Below are 8,116 nucleotides of genomic sequence, written 5' to 3'. Positions count from 1 at the left end.
GGTTCCCACCCTTCCTTCCTACCTTCTGGGGCAGCAGTTTTTGTCCATGTTCTTCTTAGTAGTGAGGAATCATTTGGGGTTTTTGGAAGTTTATGAAAACGAGAGTAGGTAACAGGGTACAAAAATCGTGCCTGGGTCAAGAGTACCTTATAGAAATTTGGAGTGATTAAGAAGTAGGATGGATGTTGGGTCAGTAACGGAAGGCCTGGAGTTGACTTAGGAGAGGCTGGTGGCGTGTCTGGGCTGCTCTCCTAACAGTCTTCACACACCCCGTGGACCAGTTTGTAAAGGAAAGGTTAAAGTCAGCCACTTGTGGTCACAGAAGGAGAGAAGTACACCTTACCAAGCCTGAAGATGGATACTCGTCCACAAAATTGTTTGCAAATAGGTTTGTAGCAAATGTGGAATTCTCTGGGTTATCACATTCTGGGCAGGCACACACAGCAGCAGGGAACCAGACCACAGAGGCCCTGTTCTGACCCCCTCCACACACAGACACACACAGACACACACACACACACACACATGCGCCAGCTCCCTCAAGATCTGGAAGCAAATAGCACCCCCAGCGTGATGCATGACGCAGAGTTCCCACCCTTTGAGGAGCTTGATTACAGGAAAAACGTAACCCTACATGCCCTTTCATTTCCTGTAGGCACCACACTCCTGAATGAAAGGCAAACCTCAGCATAGCCAAACCCATGTCAAGAATGGGGAATTCCTCCTGCACACACGTATCATCCTGTTGATCGAACACTGTCACAAAACTGCAATGGTTATCAGTAGGTCAGAGTTAGGGGCTGAAGAAATTTAAAAAACAAAAAACAAGAAAACAGAAAAGCATGTCCAGATAATACGATGTGAGTCTGAAAGAGAGGCTTGGCAAAAAAGGCGTTTGGGGGCAGGGAATAGGTAGGTTTCTGACTGAGACGGACACCATTTAGATAACCAGGGACCTGTGTCACCTCTCACTGGGGGAATTTATGAATTTATAAATACACCCACGTAGCTCACAATGCTGGATACTAGAAAGAGTCCGATGTTAGGCTAATTCTCACTCCTTTTTAAGTCACCTATTCTTGCCACTGGAAGCTTCGTTCTCCTTGGAATTGTAGCGTTCCGCCAGGAAAGGCCTAAGTGACTACCTTTTCAGAGATAATCCTACCTGGCTGTCTGTGAATCCTTCTAATCTACAAACCCAACTCTCTTCTTGTCAGATCAGGAAAATCTTCATCATTTACCTATTATTAATGTATCTTTTTCTCCACCTTCTTCTTGAGATCTGTCCTCCAAGTCTTTTACTCATTGTATAATTCACATCTTTTTAAGTTTTTTTTTTGTTTGTTTGTTTTTTTGCCCTGTGCACCAATTATTTGGATTTCAACAAAGACTACCCTCTTTTTTCAGGTTATATAGTAAATTTTTTAATTTTAAAAATCATGGTATTTTTGTTCGTTTGTTTTAATGTTCTAATAGAATCTCCTTGAAAGGACTCTTATTACTGTTTGTTTAAGCTTCCATCTGGTCCTTGCCTCTTTCGACGTCAGTGGAAAGTTTGGGTGACAGTTTGGGTGACAGTGGATGACAGTTCAACTTGATCTTCCTCCCTCTGGTTGTGCAATCTTCCTAAATTAGCCACTCTTTTTGGCTTGCTTAGAGCTTTGTATTTCCTCAGCTACCAGACCAGGCGTGTAGGATCTGAGAAGTGATGTAAGAAATAACAGTTTCCACAGGTGTGAGCCCACCGTGAGCCCTCTGTTGAAGCCCAGGCAGGAAGTGCCATCGCCACCTGTGAGGCTGCCTTCCCGGTCTTCCAAAATCTGGAGGATTGAAAAATGGCCATGTATTTGTTCATGATTTTATGGATCGGCAACTGGAGCTGGGATCAACTGCCTTCTGCTCTCGGCTGGGGTTACCCTTGCAGCTGCAGACATCCAAGGGCTGACTGGAGTTGAATGGTCGAGGCGGCCTCACTCTTCCATCTGGGAGTTCACGCCTGCTCCCAGCTGGGTGTCCCGGTTCTCCAAGCAGCCGCACATCCTCCAGGAGGCTGGACAGAGCTCCTGGTGGCAGGGGGTTCCAAGAGCATATGAGCAGAAGCTACAGAGCCACTTGAGGCGAATTGTCAAAAGTACCCAGCGTCATTGGGCCACAGTCTATTGGCCAGAGCAAGTCACGAGGCCAGTCCAAGTCTATGGGGAAATAGACCGGATCTCTTAAGAGGAGTGTGTGTTTCAAGGCATTCAAGGATGGGAGGACTTGTTAGAGCCACGTCCACCAGCAACACGTATGGGGACACTGGGTTTACCTGTGTGGCACTGCTCTCATTGTGCGATGCCTGGCAGTGTGGGCGGATACAGTGTTTCACCAAAAAGTGCCCAGTGTTTTTCATGGTCAAGCACCTGGCCCTAAAAAGTCACTTTTTAGTCTGCACAGGGTCACAACAGCCAATGTTTGTATAGTGCTTCCTACATTTCCAGAACAGTCACAGGCACAGTTAATGAGCATAGCAACCTTTATGAAGTTGGTACTATTATCATTCCCACGTCACAAATGAGGAAACTGAGACCTAGAGAGTTTAAGGAAATTAAACTCAGCCCACATAGCCAATAAACAGTGGAGCTAAGGTGTGGGCTTTACAATCCACCCTCTCCTGCCTTTCTGGGTCTGCCTCAGAGGCATATGGAAGGGTTCTCCTCCTCGGCATTCCTCCCTCCTTCTTTGTCTAATCCCAGGGGGCCACACTCTGGGATTGGGGGCAGGGGAGGGTAGTAGCTGGAGCACACACCTCTCTCTCTCTCTCTCTCTCTCTCTCTCTCTCTCTCTCTCTCTCTGTCTCTCTCCCTCTCTCTCTCTGTGCCCCCCTCCCCCAGTCACCTCTCTGAAGTAATTCAGTAGCCAGGGAGGGCAGCAGGCGGGCCTTGGCAAGGACTCCTGAGCTCCAGGGTTCACTGGGGGAAGGAAGCAGGTAAGGACTTGATTTGTTTTGGTGCGAAGGTGGAGAGGGAAGCTGCTCTTGCCAGGGACCAGCAGCGAAGATGAGAGCATGCCTGATCATGCAGTCTGGGAAAAAGCGCAGCCCACAGGGGTCCCCCAGAGGACTGCCAGAGTAGACGGGAGGGTGGGCAGGTATGCAGTTCCAGGGCACTGAGTGAGGGTCACTGGTTAGCATCTCCCTCACCACACCCCTACACAAAATTTCAATTATGTCTGTTTTTTGAGCCCACCAATCCAACGGTGGGTGCTCTTACACGGCAGAGCATATTAAATAGGTTGTCTTTGGATTAGGTAACAAAGACTCTGCCCAAGGTCTTGCCACTGGAACTCTTCCTGGGGACAACACCACTGTGTTGCTGCGATCAGGTATTTGCAAAAAGTTCTGTACAAAATGTTTATAACAGATTCATTCCTAATAGATAGAAACTGGGAAGTCCACCCAAATGTCTCCCCCAAATGTCCACCAATAAGAGAATGAATAAAAACTGTATGGTGTGTTTATACGATGGAATGATAAACACAGTAAAAGGGAACACACTGCTGATATACAGAATCACAGCATACATACTGTATGGTTACATTTTTGTGAAGTTTGAGAACAATCAAAACTAACTTACGTATTAGAAATCAGAATAGTGGTTGTTGCTAGAGGGAATGGCACACTGGTTGGAAGGGTAATGAGGGAACATTTTGGGGTAATGGAAATCTCTATATTTTGCTGGGGTGTGGGTTATATGAGATATGCAATTATCAGACTCCATTAAATTATAGATATATTTCACTGTACATAAATTATTCCTCAATTTAAAAATATAAGATGGTAAAAAGCAATACTGTAATTCACATTATCAGAGGGAAAAAAAATAATTAGTATGGTTATCTCGACTGAAGCAGGAAACGCATTTGACAAAATTCAACACCCATTCTTGATTTTTAGATTTTTTTTTAAAGATTTTATTGGGGAAGGGGAACAGGACTTTATTGGGGGAACAGTGTGTACTTCCAGGACTTTTTTTTCCAAGTCAAGTTGTTGTCCTTTCAGTCTTAGTTGTGGAGGGCACAGCTCAGCTCCAGGTCCAGTTGCCGTTGCTAGGTGCAGGGGGCGCTGCCCACCATCCCTTGCGGGAGTTGAGGAATCGAACTGGCAACCTTGTGGTTGAGAGCCCACTGGCCCATGTGGGAATCGAACCGGCAGCCTTCGGAGTTGGGAGCACGGAGCTCTAACCACCTGAGCATTAGATTTTTTATTTTTAACAGACTAGGAAGGGAGGGACTTTCTTTAATCTGATAAAGAATAACTACCAAAGCAATTAAATCAGCAACAAATATCATTCCGAATGGCAAAATATTAAAAACTTTCCTCCGAGATTGAAAAAAAAGGTAAAAATGTCAGCTATCACTACTGCTATTCAACATTGAACTGATGTTCTAGCCACTTCAATAAGGCAAATAAAAGACATAACATGCATGATTGCAAAGCCATTGTTATCTAGTGACATGACTATACACATAAAAAAATCCAAAATAATCTATAAACCATTATAACTAATAAGTGAATTTAGCAAGATCTCTAGATACAAAGTCAATTAAACAGACCATTGTGTTTCTATGTCAGCAACAAACAAATAAGAAATGAAAATTTTCAAACATTCCTTACCATAACATCAAAAAGCACCAAACAGGGATAAATCTAAGGGCAAAAGTGCACATCTCTATACCGAAAACTAGGAAACATTATTGAGAAATTAAAGAACCCAAATAAATGAAATTTACACAAAGTTAATGGATTGGAAGAGTCAATATGGTTAAGATATCACATCTATCCAAATTAATCTACAGATTTAATGTGATCCCAATTAAATCCCAGGAGGTTTTTGGAAATCAATTAGCTGGTTCTAAAATGCATGTGGAAATGCAAAAGACCAAGAGTAGCCAAGGCAATACTGAAGAAACACCACAACGCTGGAGGCCTTACCCTTCCAGATAGCCAGATGTTTATATAGTGACACTAATTAAGTCAATGTGGTATTGGCACAAGGACAGACTGACCAAAGCCACAGAGTCCAGACAAGATGAAGAAAATAGAATTTGTTGCTAGCAGAACAACCCTGAAAGAATGGCTAAAGGAAATTCTTCAAACAGAGAGGAAATGATACAAGAAGGAACCGTGAAATACTGGGAATGAAGAAAGAACAATGGGAAGAATCAAACTATGGGTAAATAGAATAGACTGTCCTTCTCCTCTGGAGTTTTCTAAATTATGTCTGATGGCTAAAGCAAAAATTATAATATTGTCTCATGTGGTTCTAAATGTATGCAGAGGACATATTTAAAACAATGGATTGCATTTGAGATCTTGTTCCCTGGCATATGTCATCAATTTGGTTCAAATAAACTCTTGTAAAAATTCAAAACAAAACAAAAGAAACACTTAAGACAATTGTATCATAAATGGGGGAGGATAAAGGGACCTAAATAGAGGTAAGGTTTGTACATTTCTAAAAACTGGTAAAGTGTGGGAAGCAATAGGCTGTGATGAGTTACATGTGTGTTATATAATGCCTAGACCAAGCACTTAAAAACCCACAGATTTGAGACGGCCCGGTGGCTCAGGCGGTTGGAGCTCCGTGCTCCTAACTCCGAAGGCTGCCAGTTCGATTCCCACACGGGCCAGTGGGCTCTCAACGACAAGGTTGCCGGTTCAATTCCTCGAGTCCCACAAGGGATAATGGGCTCCGCCCCCTGCAACTAAAATTGAACAGGGCACCTTGAGTTGAGCTGCCACCGAGCTCCCGGATGGCTCAGTTGGTTGCAGCGTGTCCTCTCAACCACAAGGTTGCCAGTTCGATTCCTCAACTCCCGCAAGGGATGGTGGGCTGTGCCCTCTGCACCTAGCAATGGCAACTGGACCTGGAGTTGAGCTGCGCCCTCCACAACTAAGACTGAAAGGACAATAAGTTGAAGCTGAATGGTACCCTCCACAACTAAGATTGAAAAGACAACAACTTGACTTGGAAAAAAGTCCTGGAAGTACACACTATTCCCCAATAAAGTCCTGTTCCCTTTTCACAATAAAAAAAAATATCTTTAAAAAAAAACCGAAAACCCACAGATTTTTCCAATCAAGATGGCGCAGTAGGTAAACACTGTGCTTACCTTCCCTCACAACCACATCAAAATTACAACTAACCTACAAAACAACTATCATTGAGAACCAACTAAAATCTTGCTGAACTGAAGCCCTACAACTAAGGACGCGCGGAAAAAAAGCCACTTCCAGACTGATACGAAGGTCAGACACGTGGAATGGGCTAGTCCCACACCCACGTGTAACCATTAAAGATCAGGAAAGATATTTCAGCTGTGGGGGGTCTCCCCTGTGCCCCAGAGGACTGAGAGGTCCCAGCTCCACTCCATCCCAGGGTTCCAGTGCCAGGGAGAGAAGTCCCCATAATTTCTGGTTGTGAAAACCAGAGTAGATTGTGACCGAGTGAGATGGAGGGTGGCTGGAGTCCCAGGCGCTCCTCTTAAAGGGACTTCACATGGACTTACCCACCAACGAATCACTGGCTCTGAGCTCCAGTGCTGGGGCAGCGGCTGGAGAAGTGGCAGGGACAAATGGTGGGGAACTGAGTTGTCTGGCTTGGGATGGGGGCCGGAGAGGCAGCTTTCTCCTGGACGAGAGAGCTGGTGGAGGCCATTGTTTCTTTGTTGAGCCCCCCCCCTTCTCTGCATGCAGACGCAGGCAGCTGCCATATCTGAGTCTCCATCCAGCTGGCTAACGCCAAACATTCACCACACCCTGGTGATTCTGAGACCCCGCCTCTGCCCAACTTTCAGGCACACCCAGACCACTTCCAGAGGCTTTTTCGTACAAACCACTTGCCTTAGCTCATGCTGCAGACTTTCCTAGGGTCTCTCAAAGGTTCACGGAATCCAGACAAGGAGCATCTGTCTCGAGCACGTCCCATACCTCTGGCCGAGCAGCCCTAAGCCCTGCACCAGCAGCAGCGGGACTTGGTTCACGGCTTGGCCTCTCAAGGCACTTCCAAGTATGGCACGGGTGGTGGTCATCTGTGGATTTCTTTGTGTTAGGCACAGCCGGAGGAGTGAGTTGCGGTAGGCCAAAATTAGTCTATTAGAATTTATTTGGCGTGTATGAGCAGTGGGAAGCCAGGTTAGAAAAGACCATAACCTAGGGTCAGCATGGTGGCTCACATAGTTGGAGTGCCCGGTTCCTAACACCCAGGTCGTAGGTTCGATTCCCACATGGGCCAGTGAGCTGCGCCCTCTACAGCTAAGATTGTGAACAACAGCTCTACCTGGAGCTGGGCTGCAATGAACAGCCAGATGTTGGCATGAGCTGCCATGGGCGCTGTGTGCTGCCGTGAGCTACTGTGTGCTGCCGTGAGTGGTCTGCAGCCAGTGAGAGCTGCTGTGAGCGGCCGACTGATGACCTGTGACCGACTGCGGGAGGGGGGCGCAAGGAGTGATAGGCTCATAACACCAGCATGGACCAGGGAGCTGTGTCCTACACAACTAGACTGAGAAACAACGGCTTGAACCAGAGTAGGGGGGGAGGGGAAAGGGACGAGGGAGGGAAAAGAGGGGAGGGGGAGGGAGGAAGAGTGGGGGGAGAAAAAAGACCATAACCTCCCTGAGTAAAATGGTGTCGTGCAGGGTGTCCGGCGGGGTGGTCTGCGGGGTCTCTGCTCCCGCTCCCCACATAAGAATGCAGGACATGGTGAGGTCAAAAAGGAACACCCACGGAGCCATAGGGAGGGGAGTCATACCACTATGGTCTCACTGGAGGCTGGGTTTACACGACGTGCGACCTGCTGTCCGCTTTGCTGCCAACCGACCAACTCTCCTCCTCTCTCCTTACTCTCCTTCAGTCTCCTCCTTCACTCTCCTCGGCTCCCCTCCGTAGCCGCGGCAGTTATATCAGTGACCAATGGCTTAATGGCTACAGCTGACGGCCAACCAGCCACAGCTGACGACCATCTACTATCTGAGCCAGCACCTCTCCACATGAGGCCGAGAGCCTGGAAACTGCTTTCTGGGGATCTGTCCCCACAAGGGGTATGGAGTTTTATAGGGGGAGGTAAACAAGGCTGGT

This window comes from Rhinolophus hipposideros, assembly GCF_964194185.1.
Source record: "Rhinolophus hipposideros genome assembly, chromosome: 20".
Lineage (NCBI taxonomy): Eukaryota > Metazoa > Chordata > Mammalia > Chiroptera > Rhinolophidae > Rhinolophus > Rhinolophus hipposideros.
Note: the sequence above shows the minus strand (reverse complement) of the source record.